The sequence below is a fragment of the Coenobita brevimanus genome, chromosome 100 (assembly GCF_032717465.1).
Source record: "Coenobita brevimanus isolate Jiangsu-jjx chromosome 100, ASM3271746v2, whole genome shotgun sequence".
In the NCBI taxonomy this organism is placed as follows: Eukaryota; Metazoa; Arthropoda; class Malacostraca; order Decapoda; family Coenobitidae; genus Coenobita; species Coenobita brevimanus.
Genome location: NC_137053.1, coordinates 44,554,501 through 44,573,266, shown reverse-complemented (window position 1 = coordinate 44,573,266; position 18,766 = coordinate 44,554,501). Strand labels below are relative to the sequence as shown.

The 18,766-nt window shown below is 41.7% G+C and overlaps 1 pseudogene; it reads left to right on the top strand.

Moving 5' to 3' along the window:
• LOC145414566 (uncharacterized) overlaps positions 1–13,266 on the top strand; it is a 132,977-nt pseudogene extending 119,711 nt beyond the window's left edge.
• The last annotated feature ends 5,500 nt before the right edge of the window (positions 13,267–18,766 follow it).

Genomic DNA, 18,766 nt, shown 5'->3' with positions numbered 1-18,766 from the left:
ACAGTTAGTACACCTAATGCTTGCTAACACTTCACTTATTACACAAGTACCGAAAATAATCTTCACTGACAGTAATTACACTTAATGCTTGACACTTCACTGCTTTCTCAAGTTCCAGTGATATACAGACTTCATTAACCCGTCACTGTTTGCCACTGTTTTCACAAGTACCAAAAATATACAATCTTCACTGACAATGACACTGCACCAAAACCGACTGCACTTCACTCAAACTGACTGACACCCTACTAGACTTGTAATAATATTTACCCCACATTATGTAAACTTGCATCCCCGCTTGTCGTAAAAGGCGACTAAAAGGGTTGGCGGAGGGTTAGTGCCCCTCCCCGGAAAACAAACAAAAAAACAAGAAGCCTCGGACAAGGACTGACCAAACGATGACGACCCAGGACCGGACAAATGACTTGGTAATGGCTACGAGGAATGTAAGAGGAGCGAATGATGAGGTGAAAGAGAGATTGTCCAGGTGCTTGAGGGTGCAAAAGTGGATGTATGTGGAATGTCTGAAACAAAATGGAGAGGAGAAAGTGTGAGAGAAAAGTAGTATGGATGGGGTATATGTGCAAGAGTAGGTGAGAATGAGAGGGCAAAGGAAGGAGTATGTATAGTTGTGGGTAAAAGATGGAAGAAGAGCATAAGACAGTATGGATCAGTTGGGTCAATGATTGTGTGGGTAAATTTGAAAGTTGGAATACAAATGTGGGCGATTGTGTGTGTGTATGTGCCAATGCAAGATCATGCTAGCAGAGTGAGAGAAGAGTTCTGGACAAATGTGGAAGTGTGCATAGAAAAGTTTGGAAGGAATGAGAGAGTGTTTTTGATCGGTGATATGAATGGTAAAGTAGGGAATGTGAAGGTGGATGGAATAATTGGTGTGTGGGGTGTGCCTGCTGCGATAGATGAGAATGGCAGTGCGTTAGTGGACATTTGTGCTGGGAGGGGGTTGGTGATAGACAATACCCTATTCAGGCATAAAATGATCCACAGGTATACATGGCAAGTGATGAGAAGGGTGGGTGGTGAACTGAATGAAAGGAAGGCGATGATTGATTATGTGTGTGTGGATGAAAGGATGCGAAGATGTGTAATGGATGCAAGAGCTTATAGAGGTTGGGGGAGTGGACTTTCTGACCACTACTTGGTGGTGGCCAGAATTAGGATACAAGTAAGATGGAGGTATAGAAGAAGGGAAAAACGAGAGGAAGGAGTAGTTGCAAGGAGAGTCGAAAGGTTACAAGAGGATGAGAAAAAGGCAGAGTATAAGAGAGAAGTGGAGGAACGATTGGGCAAATATGAATTGGAGCAGATGGGGGACGTGGAAGGTGTGTGCAGGATATTTACAGAAGAAATTTGTGCAGCATGTGATGTGGTGTGTGGGAGGAAGAGAAGACAGAGGGGGGTGCAAGGAACAGCATGGTGGACTGAAAAGTTGAGACAGGCTGTGGCACAAAAGAAGGATGCATACAATGAATGGATGAGAAATAGAGGCGTGGAAGAAGTTGAGAGGCGGAAGAGAGAGTTACAAGTAGAAAGAAAGAGAGAGGTGAAAAGATTAGTAAGAGTGAATAAGAAGAGAGTGGATGAGGAATTTGGAAGGAATTTGAGTGTAAAGTGGAGGGACTGTAAGAAGATGTTCTGGAAAGAGGTGAAGAGAGTAAGACAGGGTGGAAGTGAGGTTAGCAGGGGAGTGAAAGATAAAAATGGTAGATTACTAGTGGAGAAGGGAGAAAAAGTGAGCAGATGGAGAGAACACTTTAAGGAATTGTTGTTTCCTCCAAATTTCAACCCACAACTGTTCAAGTCTAACTGTTACAGATATTTTATGAAGAGAGGACACCAGTAATCTGGTGTATGGATTATTTTTTTTCCCCATTTGTTTTTCCTTCCTCCGTTCTGTTATAAAAAAAAAAAAAATAAAAAAAAAATAAAGGATGGAAGTAATGTGAGTATAAGTGGCTGGGGAATGGCTGGGAGAAGGAGGGAGGTGAGAAGACAGGAAGAAATCAGCAGGATAGAAGTTGTGGAAGCAATGAAGAAAGTCAAAATGGGGAAAGCCCCAGGAATTGATGGAGTGTGTGGTGAAATGCTGAAGCATGGGGGAGAGATAGTAGTAGAATGGATGTGGAAGATGTGCAGATTGGCCTGGGAGGAAGGTAGAGTCCCGGAGGATTGGAAGTCAGGTATAATTATTCCCTTGTACAAAGGAAGAGGGGAAAATGAAGTGTGTGGTAATCATAGGGGCATTTATCTTCTTAGTATAATAGGAAACGTGTATGGTAGGATACTTACTGACGGAGAAAGAACAGAGGAATTAGTTTGAGAAGAACAGGGAGGTTTTAGGAAGGGAAGAGGTTGTGTAGATCAAATATTCATTCTTAGATCATTAGTGGAAAAGTTTCTAGAGAAGGGAAAGAAGTTGTATGCAGCTTTCATGGATTTGGAGAAAGCATATGACAGGGTGGATAGACAAGGATTGTGGAAAGTATTAAGAATATATGGAGTAGATGGAAAGTTGTTGAATGCTGTGAAGAGTATGTATGATGGTGCTAAGGCTGCAGTGCGTGTGGATGGTGAACTAAGTGAATTTTTCTCTTTGAAGATTGGATTGAAACAAGGATGTCATGTCTCCATGGTTGTTCAATCTGCTCATGGATGGGGTAATAAAAGAGGTACAAGGTAGGGTAGTGGATGTTGGAGTGGCCCTGGTGAGAGAGGATAGTGTTTGGAAATTTCCTGTACTGTTGTTTGCAGATGATACTGTGTTGTTGAGTGAAGACGTAGGGGAGCTGCAAGGCTTGGTGGATGAGTTTGGTAGAGTGTGCAAGAAACGGAATCTAAAGGTGAATGTAGGGAAAAGTAAAGTGATGGTCTTTGAGAAGGTGAAGTCAGTGAATGTACAGCGAGGTTGGATGGTGAGGAATTGGAAAATGTGAGTACGTTTAAGTACTTGGGTAGTGTGATGAGTAAGGATGGAGGTCTGGAGGATGAAGTGCTTGAAAGGGTACAGCAGGGAAGAAAGGTTGCTGGTTCTTTGAAAGCAGTGATAAGAAACAGGGAAGTGAGCATGGAAGTGAAAAAGTTACTACATGACAGTATTGTGATACCAACTATAACGTATGGAAGTGAAGCTTGGACATTGTTGGAAGGACACAAGTCAAGAGTGAGAGCAGTGGAAAAGAGTTATTTAAGAGGAGCATGTGGAGTCACATGGAGAGACAGGCTAACGAATGAGGATATAAAGGAGCGTTGTGGTGTGGATGTGGATGTGATAGGAAGTGTTATGAGGAACACACTGAGGTGGTTTGGCCATGTGGAGAGGATGGAGGATGAAAGACTGACGAAGAGAGTGTATGTGAGTGAGGTGGAGGGGGGAAGAGGGAGGAGGAGGCCGAGGATGAGATGGAGGGATGGGGTGGAGAGGTATGTGAGAGAGGGGGGTGTGAGCTGGAAGCAGGGCAGTGAAATGGCGGGGGACAGGACGACGTGGAGGCGATTTGTTTGTGGCCACCCCAAACGGGATTGAGGCGTCTGGCAATAGATAGATAGATAGCATTACTCTCGAAACTTCGTGTTTACTCTCGACGGGCAACAGTTGCCAGCTCGGAAACAGCCCAAAACATGGCAGTGTTGTCTTACATTACATAACACTCTAAATCATTTACCATACGAACTTAAACTACATAATATAACAAGCAATCACTTAAAACATTATTGAGAAAAAGAGCGTAAAAATTAATGAATGGTTAACTTGTCAGGACTCCATATTATAATTACAAATCATAACAGATAGCATGATGGATAGATAGATAGATAGATAGATAGACAGATAGATAGATAGATAGATAGACAGATAGAAACGGCAAGTCAAGGGATGAGATAGGTAATGTGTCAGCGAGAATCGAGCAATGGTAAACATGCTTACACACTCTAACTCAAGTAATGCTTGATAGGCACACTAACAATGCCTCGTGACCATACACACACATACACACATACTCACACACAGGCCTCTAGAAGCTTCACATCAGAATATTCCACGTGACACGACCCCTGCTAAAATAGGAATTTAGGAAGCAGAGCTCAGGAGACAGGCCATAGAACCGACAGGTAGCAGAGAGAGTGAATAAGAAGAGGGGTCCAACTAGACTTACTTAGTATATTAAGTCTCTGTATATTACATACGCTGCTCAACTTAGACTTTCTCTGAAGATAATAAATCAAGATCAACTCCCTCTATTCATCTTTAACTTCTGCTCTTCAGTTAACTCAAGACTCACCTATTACAAGAATTAAGAGTTACATATATAAAAATGTTGGCTACAAAGCTTTAACATTAAATGGTGGATCACAGGACATAACTCAGCAATGAAGACAATCGTGAAAAATCTGAAAAAGGTGGAAAACATAGCTCTCGAAAGTGTAGATAAAATAAATGACATGGAAGGTAACATAACACTTTTCCAACACTTTTCCATCATCACGGAACATATTGACACAATTCTTCTCCAGTTAGACAACACTAGAGTTCGTTACAGGCCACTCATGCAAGGAATTTCGAATGCCGGTGATGGCAAGATCACAACTGACTTACTTCCAGTTCATGAGCTACGTCAGATAATTAGTCAAGGCATACATAAACATAAATTGAAGCCCTTGTTCCGAAGTAGGGAATTCATCCAATATTATCCATATTTAGAAGCAACACTAACACCAACATCAGTAGTAGTTCATGCACCATTCATAACTGATGACCTGTTCACAGTATACGAAATACACCCTTTCCCTTCTCAGAATAATAACACTTTGATCATCATGAACATCAACACAGACACCGAACTTATCATGGCGTCCAAGAGACGGAACACTGTCACTTTCGCAAGTGAATCAACGATTGAACGAAAGTGCCGCATATCCTTACATGCTGTTCACCTTTGTCCTGTGTACATTTTCACGTTTCAACCTACTGATACAGTCCCTTGTGATTTGGCTATCATAAGAACAATACTCATAATCATTGTAACTTCACTTTTGCTCCAAATAAGCTTGTACACCATCAACGCATCGGACACTCACAGTTTTTTTTATTTCACTCATAACACAACAGTTTACATAGTCTATCCAGATATACCATCAACTCATACTTCAGCATCAGGATTATACATAGCACCAGACTACTGTGCGGTATTTACACCATCCATGTCCACGTTATCCACTATAAATCACTACGCCATTCTCAATCATACACACAAACATTTCCACCCACTGCCTGATATGGACTTAAACATGAGCACAAGTAGTAAGATGACTTCACCTAAGTCTGCAACTATGCAACTGATCAATGAAACAATGAAGCCCTGGGAAGATTTGAGTTTGAGTATGTTCAACCCATATTATGTGTATAGCCCAGCACCTACTGTCTTTATAATCTTGTGTATTGTATTTGCAGTAGTGCTGTTTGCAATGCACAGAATTCATGCAAGAATTGCAAATTTGGAGTCAGTATTTAGTGGGGGTAGAATAAGCATCCATGCCAACACCCCTGTATGAAGTGTACATATTTTGTATAGAGTATTGATTTTATTTAAAAAAAGAAGAAGTAGAAGAATGACCCACGATATAGAAATATACAAGTATCATTATCTCAATATGAAATATTAATAACTCTTACCATAAACTTAACTTTGAACTATTTTTTTTCTGCATATATGCATTTTACTATTATACATACACATTTTTCAAAATGTAATACAATAACCAATTTAACCATATTCAATTATGTATACAACTTGTTTAAAATGTAATATTACTGAATCATTACAATATTATCATAAATATTATACCTATACAATATTATAATCAATATTATGTATTAAGATTGAAGAAGAAGACTATTATGTATTAACAGATTGGCATGTGTCGATGATGATTGCTGTCGGAGGACCACCAGCTACTTGACTGAGCAATGCAGGACTCCATATTATAATTACAAATCATAATAGATAGCATGATGGATAGATAGATAGATAGACAGATAAATAGATAGATAGATAGATAGATAGATGGATAGAAACAGCAAGTCAGGGGATGAGATAGGTAGTGTGTCAGCGAGAATCGAGCAATGGTAAACATGCTTACACACTCTAACTCAAAGGCACATGAACAATGCCTCGTGACCATACACACACATACATACATACTCACACACAGGCTTCTAGAAGCTTCACATCAGAATATTCCACGTGACACGACCCCTGCTAAAATAGGAATTTAGGAAGCAGAGCTCAGAAGGAGACAGGCCATAGAACTGACAGATAGTGGAGAGAGTGAATAAGAGGAGGGGTCCAACTAGACTTACTTAGTATATTAAGTCTGTATATTACATACGCTGCTCAACTTAGACTTTCTCTGAAGATAATAAATTAAGATCAACTCCCTGTATTCATTTTTAACTCCTCCTGCTCTTCAGTTAACTCAAGACTCACCTATTACAAGAATTAAGAGTTACATATATAAAAATGTTGGCTACAAAGCTTTAACAAACTTACGAAATAACTACGCTCACAAACAGCAGGCTAACTGGCAACTCTGATGACTTGTACTGGAACTTACGGTTCGAGAAACGTCTCGAAGGTACGAGACTACCTAAACACTACCCCCTTCCTAGTTCTTTGTCATCCCGACAAAACTACACAGTATATACAAACATAAACCCTAATCCTAACGAAACATCCAACTGTATACAAAATAATCTTTCAACTTATAAGGTCTTCTTCTATGACTCTTCTGACGATGTCCTTGTTCCTCCACACAGTCCATTCCTCCTGGAAGGTCTTGGTCCTCTTCTTGACACAGCACACATCACAGGTCCGACACCACTCTTCAACATCCTGACGCATGCCAATCCAGTAGAACTTGTACTGTAGCCAGCTTAGAACTGTCTTCACTCCTAGGAGCCCATAGTGATCTGGTTATGGGACTTATCCAATACGGTATCTCAGACCTCATCTTCTTCAGAACCACCAGGTGCCATCACTCGCTGAGGCCATTGGGCATCTCCCACTGACGCTCCAGTCGTCCATTCTTCAGACAAAGAAGGTCCCACTGACTCCAGTAACCCTTGGTCACAGGGCTTAACCTGGAGATTTCTTCCCAAGATGGTTGCACTGTACTCTGTTGCAGTCACTCTAACACCGGCTGTAAATGTGCATCCTCCATCTGCATCCTCTCCAAGTCTTCTCCGCCCGATGCTGGCCCTGTCACTACAGTACAGCTGCATTTCTTCCTATGATTCCCATTCCTACAACACTCCTTGCTGTCTGTTCCTCTGTCTTCTTGCACACTATTCATCAAGGTTCTCTTGCATTTCATCAGTGGTGGGTCTTCTCCAGCCTTCGTCTTATCATCCCAACCATTCTGATCCACAAGTAATTCAAACTGTGCACGTTAAGCTTCCCAAGACACTCTACCATCACTTTCTTGAGGTTTCTTCTTAACTGGATCCCCATTTTAGCCATGCACTTCACTGGTTTGAGGCCCAAAAACTGGAGCAACACAATCAAGGCCAGGACTTAAAACTTCTGCATTCCGATTATTCAAACCTGTAATGCTACCTTTAGATACCTGGGATCCATTAAGATTCACCATACACTGTCTTTTCCTTTCATATGCCCCCTGTACACTAACCTGAGGTTCAGCAGTGCAATATTTCTCTACAGCCTAAATTTTCTCACTATTGATTTTCTCGTGATCGACTGCATGCTTCAAGTGGTTATCTACATGCTGTCTGCACTCCATCACTATTCCCTCACTAATCTTCAGCTGGTTGTTCACATGCTGTTTCCACTCCGTCACTATTTCCTCACTAATTGTCTTCAACTGGTCATCTACATGCTGGTTACACTCCATCACATTATTGCTTACATCACATCATACTTTTGCTGCTCCAGCTTGGCATCTATTTCCTTCTTAAGCTGTTGCTGTTCTTCCTTGATTTCCCCGATGAATGCATCTGCCTGTTTTTGCATCTTCGGATGCAATTTCCTCGGTTGCTCCTCTGATGCCTCTTGAAGTTGCTCATGTCGTTCTTTTTGTTCCTCACGTTGTGCCTTTAGTAGTTCCCTATTTGCCCTCAGTAGTTCACCTTGTGCCTGTATTAGTTCGTTGAGTTCTTTATAATGTGTCCATAATTGTTCGTTTTGTTCTTCATGTTGTGCTTTCAGTAGCTTCACGATTGTCGTCAGGGAAATTTCCTCCTCCTGCCCAGCTCGAGACCTTGTCTTCACACGTTCTGCTTCCATGTCGAAGGTTAGACTCACTGCAGCATTGAAGTTATCCCACACTCCTGACACCAATGTTACGTCCTCGTCCCGCACTGCCACAGGCTCCAACAGCAGTAGTACAGTACAGGAAGGACGTTGCCCAGTGAGTTGTTCTTCCTATGGTCAGCCTTAGGTGTACAGTACACAAGATCACCTGAGGCGAAAATAAACACTGGCTCCTTAAAGTTCACTGTCTTTATTTTCCAAGTAAATCCACTTAATGCTTTCCACTTCACTGTTCTCACAAGTACTGGAGCTATACACCCTTTACTAATTGCAATTACACTTAATGCCTGACAACACTTCACAGTTCGTACACTTAATGCTTGCTAACACTTCACTTATTACACAAGTACCGAAAATAATCTCCACTGACAGTAAATACACTTAATGCTTGACACCTCACTGCTTTCTCAAGTTCCAGTGATATATAGATTTCAATAACCCGTCACTGTTTGCCACTGTTTTCACAAGTACCAAAAATATACAATCTTCACTGACAATGACACTGCACCAAAACCGACTGCACTTCACTCAAACTGACTGACACCCGACTAAACTTGTAATAATATTTACCCCATATTATATAAACTCGCATCACTCTCGAAACTTCGTGTTTACTCTGGACGAGCAACAGTTGCCAACTCGGGAACAGCCCAAAACATGCCAGTGTTGTCTTAAATTACATAACACTCTAAATCATTTACCATCCGAACGTAAACTACATACTTTAACAAGCAGTCACTTAAGTATAACATTATTGAGAAAAAGAGCATAAAATTAATGCATGTTTAACTTACGAAATAACTACGCTCACAAACAGCAGGCTAACTGACAACTCTGATGACTCGTACTGGAACTTACGATACGAGAAACGTCTCGAGGTACGAGACTACCTAACTGGCAAATCTCCCTTCATAACACTATATATATATATATATATATATATATATATATATATATATATATATATATATATATATATACAGAGAGAGAGAGAGAGAGATACATCCAATCACAGTAGATAAGTCAATAATATAATAATAAATAGCATAGTAATTCCTATGCTATTAATAATTAGAACGTTAATTTTAATATATATAATTGATAAATATAACTTCAATTAAATAACAAATTTAAGCACAGCACCCTGGTTTTAAATACACTATTAGTATTAAATACAGTATTAATAAGGATAATTTTAAAATAATTTCAATATAATAGGGCTAATGTAAACTCCATAAAACTACAAACTAGAACTACACACTCAACCCTCTCAAAATTCTCTATCACAACCTTGCAATCAAAACAAATACTAAGCAAACCTTGTTAATGCCAATGTGCTTTAGTAAACCAAGGTGCCTCTAACTTACCCCCACAAGACACCACAACCACACATCACACATCACGTCACAACACACACACACACACACACACACACACACACACACACACACACACTGGTTTAACACCAAACACCACACAACTCTCACTCCTATACCATAACGTCTGATGACCCAATATCACTAAACAACACACACACACACACACACACACACACACACACACACACACACACACACACACACCACCATTACCCCTTGACCGAACTCTTGAAGACCCATTACCAATAAACAAGGCTCCACAATATTGCACCACACCCATTGGCCACCTGTTTAACCCTTAAACAAAGAAGCGTTGTTTTACTTCACATCAGACCTTAAATATATAACAGTATCAGTTCAATCGATTACTAGTATATAACAAATCAATTAGATATTAACTGATATGCCAAACTAGAGAAAAAAGAGCAAAGTGCTTCATAACGTCATCATATTATCTGCAATAATAGAAGTAAAACAAGCACATTTCTCATTTATATCAAATCTAAATTTAAGAATCATATAGTAAAACAGTAGTTCTAATAACATTATATTTAATTTTCATTTAAAAGTACTACAAAAAGTAGCCATTATTATTATTATTATTAATACTATACCACAGTATAAAAACTTTATTAACACCATGGTCATGCCACAGTATTGTTGTCAGTGCTCCAGTAGGCAGCGTAAGTGTACCAGGTGCTCATGTGCAACAAACAGGTCGCCGTGTACATACTGTAGGCTGCGACCTTTCTGTATGATTGTGTTAGGGAATCACAGCCCACCAGAAGCGGCATTTGACTGCTTTCAACATGGCAGGCGACAGATTGGTGACATGGAAATTGATGGGGGGGTCACCGACAATATGCACAATCACACGGACATATGTGGTGGTAAAAGACCCCGTGGTGAAGCGAGGGATAGGGATGGACGCCAAGATGCCAGAGATATGGAAGTGCTGGGTGAGTTAAATCACCATGGGGAAGTGAATCTTAGTGAAGTTGAGGGTGAGGAACATCAGAAAATATATGACAGAAATGAAACTCAGGATGAAGACCACCAGACAGGAGTGCATGAAAGAGGGAATCATCCAGGTATTATACGTCCCCAGAACGGAAGTGACACAACGAGGAAGCAGAGCAGCCTCACAGGTCTATGCGCGAAGGTCATCCCACATACTGGATGGGCAAATCCAGAGATAATGCAACAACCTGGGTGAACACAACGTATAATGAAATAGTTCGATGGTCGTCATATAACTTTTTCGAACCTCCCAAATGCAATGCAACAACTGACATGATCAAGGAAATCACTCGCCTGATAGCCAATTACCACAATAACTCACCCATTGCCTCATTCTCTCTTAAGGTCCATGCACTGATACCACATCTCTTCCTCAACAAGACCCACCCAGAAAATATTAAGGCCATCCGAAGGCGGGTTGTAACATGGAAAAGAGGTGAAATCGACAACCTATTTGAGGAAGCAAGGGCCTTGCAGATGAGAATAAACAACCGAGGTGGAAGAAATCAGTACAAATGATGTAACAAGGATTTTTGGCAACAAGATGAGACAGGGGAAGGTCTCGTTGGCGACAAGATCCCTGTCAGCTGAATCACCAAAAGGAGTACTTGACCTGACAGATGAAACAATGCAACAACTAAAAGAAACACACCCGAAGACAAGCAAGTGCTCAGTCAAAGCTTGACGAGAACTACACTCCTCCCAATCCCATCATATATGACAGGATAACTGGAGATATGGTGTGGCGGAAGCCAATGCACACACAGGGAGGGGCAGGACCGTCAGGCCAGGATGTAAAATCTTGGCGAGTAATCCTCAGTAAAATCAAGTTTGGGGAGGCAGCAGCAGACCTGTGTAATACCATTGCCTCACTGGCAAGGAAGCTGGCTTCACGTCAGTGCAATAACATCGAAGCACTGACGGCTTGCAGACTAATTCCCCTTGATAAGAATCCTGGATGAAGGCCCATCGTGGGTGAAGTCTTAAAAGGATTATAGGAAAATCCATCATGGGGGTAGTGAAAGATGATATGAAGCAAGGAGTTGGCAACCTCCAAGTGTGTGCAGGCCAGCAGGCAGGAGGTGAGGCAGCAGTTCACTCTATAGGGAAAATATATGAGAAAGAGGACTGTCAGGCAGTATTATTAGTTGATGCCTCAAATGAATTTAATTCCATCAACCGGGAGGCAACGCTGCACAACATTAAAGTTAAATGCCCAGCATTTGCCCAATATGTGGAAAACACCTACAAAGAACCAGGAGCCCTCTACATTGTGGGTAAGACAGCTGCTCATGATGTCGGTGTAATCCAATCCACAGAAGGAACTACCCAGTGGGACCCAGTCGTCATGGCTATGTGCACTCAGAAACCATAATCTCTAGCCCACCTGGGTCGGAGGTTAGTACAACGCCCTTTCTGGACGGTGGTCCACTCTAATTATCACGAGGTAACACACGCACGAACACACACAGTCCTTATGAACCATTTGAGGCTTCGCTCTAAGTGTGTCGTATGTTTAATCATCCTGCTGTATTTAATGTTAAGCAGTCATAGTATGGCTACATAGATGTCATTATGTATAAGAACACTATGTGGCATTCTATATTCATGAAATAGGGACACAAAGAAAATTTAACGTAGGTTGTAGTTACTAATGTAAGAATGGAAAATATAGACTTCCAAACCACCCAGTGATTCGACGCATGTTTTCAGTGTGTGTGTGTGTGTGTGTGTGTGTGTGTGTGTGTGTGTGTGTGTGTGTGTGTATGTGTGCGTGCGTGCGTGCGTGCGTCCGTGCGTGCGTGTGTGCATGCGAGACAAGGAAATGAACTTTTTATTCACGTGAATGTGTGTGTGTGTGTGTGTGTGTGTGTGTGTGTGTGTGTGTGTGTGTGTGTGTGTGTGTGTGTGTGTGTGTGTGTGTGTGTGTGTATTGGTAGCGTCAGGCGTCATCACTAGTAATGAAGGTAAATATATAATTGGTTCATATACGAGACAGTATAACGATGCTTCCACCACACCCCATCTATATCTTTTATTTCCCCTTCATTCGTTTAACTACGTGTATGAAAAACCGTATTTAATTAACCATATATTTAAGCAAACGTAACTTACACGTGGATCAATCACTCCACATTTGACACGCTTATAGTGTAATACTTTGACCATCCCACCTGGGTACACGGAGGCCCACGGTAACTTCCACGGGGAGTCTGACCACAAAGGGTAGCAGAGTGATCACCACTCTCAAGTGCCGCTCACAAAACGAAGGAAACAGGAGACTGGCAGAAAATGTTTCATCCCAGCGCGTAAGGAAACCTTAACAGAGGCACATAAGAACGCATGGAAAAGGTTTGCTGAGGCGTAAGCGGATGTTGGATTTGATTTCTGGAGGTCCATCATTTTCACTGATGAGAAATGTTTCACATCTGTCGCAGTAGTCGGTTGCCAGTGTCGGCAATTACGTAATACAAGATATGACTGAAGACACATCCATGAGACATCGACAAGCTGTCGTGTAACAACCTCCATGTATGGATGAATTTGGTGGGGAGGTGTTGTTGAACATACTGAAAAGCAGTATACTGTATAAAAAATTATAGAGATATCCTTTCTACCATTGGTGCAAGCATATCCCATCCTAGACCCTCAGTCTAATTACATGGTGCAAGATCACAGTCCAATACCTACTAGTCGGACAGTCAAGTGTTGGTTTGAGGTGCACTCACAGACTATTCTGTTGGACTTGCTCCCCTAAAGGGGCCGATTATAATCCAATAGAAAATATTTGGACGCATATGGTTGCTGAATGTGGTGTTGAGGAGAAAACGAGGGAGACAATGAGGAGATACGCACATAATGTGTGGGAGGGAATAAGGATGAGGCCGAACATCTGCACCAATCTGGTAGATTTCATGCCCGCCAGATTACATGAAGTTATAACAACAGATGGAGGTTCGACAGGGTATTAACCTTTGGGCACGAGGTGTCTCAATGGCAGCAGCCTAGCCTCGGGATCCTGCACTCAGGAATTAAATATTCGCCAACAACGGTGCCTTGTGTGGGGTGGCGGAGGAGGTAAAGCCTCCTGTAACCTCGCTGGGGCCACATACACATTACACATTGTTTCCTAATTCTCGGGAATTTGTCAAGGTATTTTACTTTGTGGTTTTACGCCACTTCACATAATTATGCTTCTAATATCTAGGCAAAAATATGCGTATCCAGACAAAATATATGTTACTACAATAATCACATACGTTTACAATGTTTATGCATAATATATGTGAAAAATATTTTTGGTGTTTCATGAAACCAAAGGTCATACCAACAAAACAATCTTGTTGCACTATGTGCATGTGTGTGTGAAATAACTAATAACTGATCCACATTAGTTTGGTAAATAAAGAAGTGAAAGCAAGCACACAGCCATATGGGTACAGTTACACGGAAGAAAGGAAATATGGATGAACCATAGTTTTGATGGAAACAATGTGCTATGGGACGATGCGCACAATGACGAATGGGCGAGCTATCACCGACGCTAAATGGTGACACCCTTTTATGAAACATCATTCCTTCTACGGATGAAGCTTGATGTTACAGAAAACACACACACACACACACACACACACACACACACACAAACGCTGAAAACATGTGTCGAATCACTGGGTGGTTTGAAAGTCTATATTTTCCATTCTTACATTAGTAACTACAACCTACATTAAATTTTCTTTGTGTCCCTATTTCATGAATATAGAATGCCACATACAGTTCTTCTACATAATGACATCTATGTAGCCATACTATGACTGCTTAACATTAAATACAGCAGGATGATTATACATACGACACACTTAAAGCGAAGCCTCGAATAGTTCATAAGGACTCTGTGTGTTCATGCGTGTGTTACCTCGTGATAATTAGAGTGGACCGCCGTACAGAAAGGGCACTGTACTAACCTCCGGCATCTACCCAGGTGAGTTAGAGATTATGGTTTCCGAGTGTACGCCCTGGCTATGACAGTGCTGCAAAAACAGAGCAAATACGAGGCCACCAATGTAAAACAGGTAGCCTATGCAGATGATCTCACGGGTGCTGGCAAGGTGGAGGATGTGAGGAATTGGTGGGACCTTGTAACATCTCATGGCCCTGAAATAGGTTACTGCCCTAATGCAAGTAAGTCCATCTTGATTGTGAAACCAGCTTACTATCAAGATCCACAGGAAGCCTTTAGAGGCACAAACGTGATAGTGACCGAGGAAGGTCAGAGGCACCTAGGTGCTGTAACTGGAACTAAAGAATTCAAAAACCAATATGTGAGTGATAAGGTAAAGACATGTGTAGAAGCAATTCATGTATTATCCCGCCACGCAAAAACAGAACCCCATGCAATACACAGTGCATTTACCTATGGTGTAAAGCACAAGTGGACCTTCGTGATCAGGACCATATCAGACATCGAGTTGCTGCTACATCCACCGGAGGATGCAATCAGGGATTCATTCATCCCATCTCAAACCAATGGCCACATCCCCACACCAGAAGAGAGGAACCTCCTAGCACTACCACCCAGGATGGGAGGCCTTGGCATTATAAATCCAACAGCTGTGGCAAGCTACGAACACAGTAATTCAGTCAGGCTCACGAAATCCTTGTCACAGAAGATTTGCATCCAGGTTGAGACGAGTGAAATCGACCACCAAAGGCAGAAAGACATAAAGACACAGATAAGCAAGGAGCGAGAAGCAAAACAAAAGGCCCAGCTGCAGCACATAATCGAACATCTAACACAGGACCAATGCAGAAGAGTTGAAAATGCACAGGAGGTTGGGGCATCGAACTGGCTCACAACCCTGCCTCTCAAGGAAAAAGGCTTCCACTTCAACAAACAAAAATTTATTGACGCCATAGCCTTGAGATATGGGTGGCCAATAGAGAACCTACCTCAATACTGCGCCTGTGGCACTGCCTTTGATGCAAACCATGCAATGGTATGCAAGAAGGTAGCCATTGTTTGCATCCGACACGATGAAGTACGCGACCTCACTGCCAAAATGCTGCAGGAAATATGCCATGATGTCACGACTGAGCCAGCTCTGCTACCCCTGGACGGCGAGCTCTTCACCCACAGAACAGCAAACACATCAAATGATGCAAGAATGGATGTCAGTGCTCGGGGTTTCTGGACACATGGGCAAAGGTCATTCTTTGACATCAGGATATTCGATCCCATGGCAACATGTCATCGTGAACTGTCTCTCGAAGCTGCACACAAAAGGAGCGAACAAGAAAAAAACAGAGACTATCAAGAAAGGATCCAAGGTGTGGACCATGGTCAATATACCCCCCTTGTGTTCACAGCATCAGGTGTGATGGGTCCAGAGGTGGTGAGATTCCACTCGAGACCGGCAGAGGTTCTTTCTGAGAAGAAATCTCAACCGCAGAGTTCTGTTATGGCCTGGATGAGATGTCGACTGTCTTTCTCCCTCGTGAGGTCTGTACGCCTATGTCTCAGGGGCACAAGATCATCAGCCCTCAGGCCTCTCTCTCTGGCGAGTATGGATTACGAAGCTACTGTGATTGAGAGTCGCATAGATCAGCGACTCCATTAATGTCTTTATTTACACAGTAATATCAATAATAATAAAATGAAGTAATAACAGTAACAGGACATGGCTGGTAACTACAGCCGTTGACGTGCTTGGGGCCAACGAATTGTAATATGAGGGTTAGTCTTAACCTTCACATTCCAAATCCAAATGGTGAACTGTATTAGGAAGGTTGGTTTTGATCTTCACAATATAGTTCCCCAATGGATGGAGGTGATTTTAAAAAAAGTAGTAGTAGTAGTACTTGTTGTTGTAACAGTAATAGTAGTAGTAGTAGTAGTAGTAGTAATAGTAGTAGTAGTAGTAGTAGTAGTAATAGTAGTAGTAGCAGTAGTAGCTGTTGTTGTTGTTGTTGCTACTCATGTGAAATGTGAGCCTAGCGGTCTCTGTCCTGAAGCTACCATTTCCCTGCAGTCTATCATCATCCTTCTGGCGAATAGGGAGAGAGTTGTGGGATGTTTGTATACCTGGCATCGGAATTGCCCGGCTAAATATGTGCCACTGCATGAAGGCACCATAGGAAATACTACAGTCCCCCCGCCCTCCCCCCCCCCCCCCCCAAAAAAAAGGCGGTGGATGCTCATCCGTTTTATCAAGGAAGATTCAGAGCCATTTTGTCATACTTTAGAAGACAACATTTTATGCATGCCTTCAGTTTCTGATGATTATATATGTAAGAGTTGTGAGTAGCAGATGTATTACCCTGCATGCCACATTACACAGCTAGTTCAAAAGCGAGGGACAAACGGCAAGCACGTTTTATTGGGCTTCAATAATGCACAAATCACTGTGAAAAATCTGTTGGCTTTGCTATAACTTCGTTTATAAAATATTTATATAACGGTCATTAGACGCTTACCGAACCACAAGAGAAAATAGTGCAGTCCAGAAATACGGTGTAAACTACTCCCTGAAACAAGGAGGTTGTAGACACTTGCAGAACCGAAGCTGTGAACAAGAGGAAATAGGGGAAATAGTCTCATAATATGGTTAATCCACCCGTGTATTTTGAAGGGATATTTACGGCCATTTTGCTGAGACCGAGTGCAAAAAAGTACAGGCTAGCAGTATCAGTCACTAGGCTACTTAGCCGAATGGTTAGTGTTTGTACCTACAAAACTGTGGCATAGCGCCATAGTTCAAACGCTGATGCAGGTAGCTGGTGTCACTCGACTCAGGTCCCCATCCACTTTTTGTCTGTTGGTCAGTAAAACGAATGCCTAGGGAAACAGTCAGGGGATATAGTTGTGGTAACCTAGAAAATACTGTGGTGTTGTATCCCACGATAGTGCGTGAATAACTGGTCACATGCTCAAAGGCCTAAATAACCGATAAGAAACCGCAATTAAGTGCTTCACAGGGTCTGCCCCATCGTCATAATTTTTTCTATACTTTCGGAACACTTGTGAAGATGGCGAAGGGGTAGATGGCATTTATATATACCATCACGAAAAAAAAAAAAAAACATTCATCGAGAACAAATTGTCAGCGCTGTGTCCTGTCATTCATACTTTTCAGTCCTACCCTTATGTCAGAGAGTATCCTTTCCTCTCATACTTTTTTGCTGTGTGCTTTATAATGCTGTTGAATAAAGTTATGAATCCTGCGAAGCAGGATGGTATCATTTTTGACAACCCGCCCAATAAGTTGCACCAGATTTATCCTGTGTGTGTGTGTGTGTGTGTGTGTGTGTGTGTGTGTGTGTGTGCTTTAGCTTCTAGGTTATTTGAAAGATATGAATGAAACTTTCCAGGTTAGTTCGTCTGTTTACTGGAAAGGTCTCCCACAAAATGCTGTTTAGCAACAATGATTTTTAGGGGGGTCAGCCCCCTCACCAAACTAAAAGTTCTCAGATAAAGTGAGAGAGCAAAAATATGGCATTGATATCTTAGTACATGATTTACAATGGACTATCATCAGTAATGTGACATTTGGGAAGCGTGACCCTCCGAATGTTTCTTTTGGAGTCATCTCTCCTTCAAGAAAAAAAAAAAAATCAGAAAGAGGGGAAGGTGAGCACAGAGATTTCAACAAAACTTCTTAGTTCAATTTTTCTGGTTCCTTGATAATGACTTCCACGATATAAAGTTTTCCACCACTATTTTTAGTTGGGCCAGCGCTCCTCACCAAATAAACAATTCTCAAAAGTATGGAAAGAACGGCAGATATGCATTGATATCTTAATAGAGATTGTACAATGGACCATCATCCGTACTGCGATATTTTCAGATCGTGACTCCCCCATGATTCCTGGGGAGTCAGCCTCGTTCCCCATATAAAAAGGATTAAAAATATGACAAAGTTTTGAATGAAACGTCCCAGGTGAGTTCATCTGGTCAATTAGAAGGTCTTCCGTTAAGGTATTACACTATATACAATTTATATTACTGTTTGACATGTACTGTAC